The following is a 4,647-nucleotide window of genomic DNA, read 5'->3' on the forward strand; positions in this document are numbered from 1 at the left end:
TGATGTTTATTATAAAACCATCTTAGGCCTCACTCCCCCCTATCTGAGATATCTACTGCAGCCCTCATCCTCCACATACAACACTCATTCTGCCAGTCATATTCTGTTAAAGGTCCCCAAAGCACACACATCCTTGGGTCACTCCTCTTTTCAGTTCGCTGCAGCTAGCGACTGGAACAAGCTGCAACAAACACTCAAAACTGGACAGTTTTATCTCAATATCTCCATTCAAAGACTCAATCATGGACACTCTTACTGAGAGATGTGGCTGCTTTGTGTGATGTATTGTTGTCTCTACCACCTTGCCCTTTGTGCTGTTATCTGTGTCAAATAATGTTTGTACCATGTTTAATGCTGCTACCATGTTGTTATAATGTTGTGTTGCTACCATGCTATGTTGTTGTCTTAGGTCTCTCTTTATGTAGTGTTGTGTTGTCTCCCTTGATGTGTGTTTTGTCCTATATTTATATTGTATCTATTTTTATTTTTAATCCCAGAGATCTGTATATAATGACGAGATGCTCATGTCCTAGCAGTGGGAGTCGTTGTCCCAGAAGCGGCAAGGCAGGTGACAACATATTAAGCTCATAGAAAAACATTGGGGTATTCTGGACAGATTTTGGCGCAAGTGAACGCTCTCTCTTTGTCTCTTCCTCTCTGACAAAACAATCTCACGTGAGAAAGCATCCTTGCGGGTGAAATAGCACTCCTCTGTCTAACTATATGTAACACATGCATATTATGCTGTCTGGACAAAATTAGTATGACATGCCATACTCTTTTTGTCCACACAGCTTGACATGCATGGTCTACACATACTGAGACAGAGAGGCGCTGTTTTGCTCGCTCTGATGCTTCATCTGAGATTGATGTGTCTTTCTGCGGTGTGCGTCTCGGTCAAATAAATTATCAATATTCCAATATTTTAATTGGATGGGCAAGGAGGCCTATAACGCTGACCCTACACACACACACACACACACACACACATCCGTCCCCTCTGGCCTGTCTCCCCATGCCCTTGGCAGTTGCCCTGATCACAGATGATGTTGTGACAGGCCGAATTACTGGAGGTGAGCCTGTGTGATGACAGACTAGTGCCTTTATCAGTGACCAGCACACTGCCAGCTTGTTTTTTTCAAGATTAGCCCCTAGGTTGAAACCCTAAACTACCTCCCTGCCTGTCTCTTTACATATTTCAGGAGTTTAAACCCATGCCGCTCTGCGGGGTCGCTATAATTGGTCCATTTCCTGCTTATGAAGTGCCTGGTCTGTTTTAATTGACTAGGTCCTTTATTGGCTTTGAGACGGTTCAAATGGGAACCAAATGCAGAGGCACAGAGGAAGCTGGCACAGGCTATCTGATACACACTGAGAAAGAACCGCAGGATGCTAACAAGAAATTCCAGGAATCAGAAGTGAAGTGTTAGCATGTACACAGAGGATTTGCAAATTGAGATGTTGTCTGGTACTCCAGCATGTAAGCTGTGTTCTTAGCAAATATACCAGACATATCCACAGATGTAAGCCATAAGCATGAGTCTCTTTTCTTATATGGAGCTAGATTAGCCATTTTATTTTAGCATCAACTTCATCTTCAGTTCATTGATGTTGTTGTTGTTTTATTCAAATGAGAAAGGATGTGAAATAGGACCCTTATTTTGGGCAGGTGTCATCACAATGTATTAAACTGACGACATGCACCAAAATGTATATTTTCTTGTCTTTGATGTTTTCATGGATAGAGGAAATAGCCTATCAATGCAAATAATAAACACTCCTGAATGCAAAACGTCCTTTTGAGATTAGTAATGGCATCTGTAGCATAAGATTCCTTGATGTCCTTCCAGACTGCCTCTGTCTACCCAAGGACGCCAGAGGACAAAAATCAGTTAACCACCTAACTGAGGAACTCAATTTAACCTTGCGCAATACCCTAGATGCAGTTGCACCCCTAAAAACTAAAAACATGTCTCATAAGAAACTAGCTCCCTGGTATACAGAAAATACCCGAGCTCTGAAGCAAGCTTCCAGAAAATTGGAACGGAAATGGCGCCACACCAAACTCGAAGTCTTCTGACTAGCTTGGAAAGACAGTACCGTGCAGTATCGAAGAGCCCTTACTGCTGCTCGATCATCCTATTTTTCCAACTTAATTGAGCAAAATAAGAACAATCCGAAATTCCTTTTTGATACTGTCGCAAAGTTAACTAAAAAGCAGCATTCCCCAAGAAAGGATGGCTTTCACTTCAGCAGCAACTTCTTTGAGGAAAAGATCATGATTATTAGAAAGCAAATTACGGACTCCTCTTTAAATCTGTGTATTCCTTCAAAGCTCAGTTGTCCTGAGTCTGCACAACTCTGCCAGGACCTAGGATCAAGAGAGACACTCAAGTGTTTTAGTACTATATCGCTTGACACAATGATGAAAATAATCATGGCCTCTAAACCTTCAAGCTGCATGCTGGACCCTATTCCAACTAAACTACTGAAAGAGCTGCTTCCTGTGCTTGGCCCTCCTATGTTGAACATAATAAACGGCTCTCTATCCACCGGATGTGTACCAAACTCACTAAAAGTGGCAGTAATAAAGCCTCTCTTGAAAAAGCCAAACCTTGACCCAGAAAATATAAAAAAACTATCGGCCTATGTCGAATCTTCCATTCCTAGAATAGAAATAGAAAAGGGTGTTGCGCAGCAACTCACTGCCTTCCTGAAGACAAACAATGTATACGAAATGCTTCAGTCTGGTTTTAGACCCCATCATAGCATTGAGACTGCACTTGTGAAGGTGGTAAATGACCTTTTAATGGCATCAGACCGAGGATCTGGATCTGTCCTCGTGCTCCTAGACCTTAGTGCTACTTTTGATACCATCGATCACCACATTCTTTTGGAGAGATTGGAAACCCAAATTAGTCTACAGGGACAAGTTCTGGCCTGGTTTAGATCTTATCTGTCGGAAAGATATCAGTTTGTCTCTGTGAATGGTTTGTCCTCTGACAAATGAACTGTAGATTTTGGTGTTCCTCAAGGTTCCGTTTTAGAACCACTATTATTTTCACTATATATTTTACCTCCTGGGGATGTCATTCGAAAACATAATGTTAACTTTCACTGCTATGCGGATGACACACAGCTGTACATTTCAATGAAACATGGTGAAGCCCCTCGCTGGAAGCCTGTGTTTCAGACATAAGGAAGTGGATGGCTGCAAACTTTCTACTCTTAAACTCGGACAAAACAGAGATGCCTGTTCTAGGTCCCAAGAAACAAAGAGATCTTCTGTTGAATCTGAAAATTAATCTTAATGGTTATACAGTCGTCTCAAATAAAACTGTGAAGGACCTCGGCGTTACTCTGGACCCTGATCTCTCTTTTGAAGAACATATCAAGACTGTTTCAAGGACCGCTTTTTTCCATCTACGTAACATTACAAAAATCAGAAACTTTCTGTCCAAAAATTATGCAGAAAAATTAATCCATGCTTTTGTCACTTCTATGTTAGACTACTGCAATGCTCTACTTTCCGGCTACCCGGATAAAGCACTAAATAAACTTCAGTTAGTGCTAAATACCGCTGTTAGAATCCTGACTAGAACCAAAAGATTTGATCATAATACTCCAGTGCTAGCCTCCCTACACTCGCTTCCTGTCAAGGCAAGGGCTGATTTCAAGGTTTTACTGCTAACGTGCTCCTACCTATCTCTCTGATTTGGTCCTGCCGTACATACCTACACGTACGCTATGGTCACAAGACGCAGGCCTCCTAATTGTCCCTAGAATTTCTAAGCAAACAGCTGGAGGCACTGCTTTCTTCTATAGAGCTCCATTTTTATGGAATGGTCTGCCTTCCCACGTGAGAGGCAAACTCGGTCTCAACCTTTAAGTCGTTACTGAAGACTCATCTCTTCAGTGGGTCATATGATTGAGTGTAGTCTGGCCCAGGAGTGTGAAGGTGAACGGAAAGGTTCTGGAGCAACGAACCACCCAAGCTGTCTCTGCCTGGCCGGTTCTCCTCTTTCCACTGGGATTCTCTGCCTCTAACCCTATTACAGGGGCTGAGTCACTGGCTTACTAGGGCTCTTTCATACCGTCCCTAGGAGGGGTCCCTAGGAGGGGTGCGTCACTTGAGTGGGTTGAGTCACTGATGTGATCTTCCTGTCTGGGTTGACGCCCCCCCTTGGGTTGTGCTGTGGCGGAGATCTTTGTGGGCTATACTCGGCCTTGTCTCAGGATGGTAGGTTGGTGGTTGAAGATATCCCTCTAGTGGTGTGGGGGCTGTGCTTTGGCAAAGTGGGCGGGGTTATATCCTTCCTGTTTGGCCCTGTCCGGGGGTGTCATCGGATGGGGCCACAGTGTCTCCTGACCCCTCCTGTCTCAACCTCCAATATTTATGCTGCAGTAGTTTGTGTCAGGGGCTAGGGTCAGTTTGTTATATCTGGATTACTTCTCCTGCCCTATCCAGTGTCCTGTGTGAATTTAAGTATGCTCTCTCTAATTCTCTCTTTCTCTCTTTCTTTCTCTCTCTCAGAGGACCTGAGCCCTAGGACCATGCCTCAGGACTACCTGACATGATGACTCCTTGCTGTCCCCAGTCCACCTCGCCGTGCTGCTGCTCCAGTTTCAACTGTTCTGCCTGTGATT

This window comes from Oncorhynchus keta, chromosome 35 (genome assembly GCF_023373465.1).
Source record: "Oncorhynchus keta strain PuntledgeMale-10-30-2019 chromosome 35, Oket_V2, whole genome shotgun sequence".
Classification (NCBI taxonomy): Eukaryota; Metazoa; Chordata; class Actinopteri; order Salmoniformes; family Salmonidae; genus Oncorhynchus; species Oncorhynchus keta.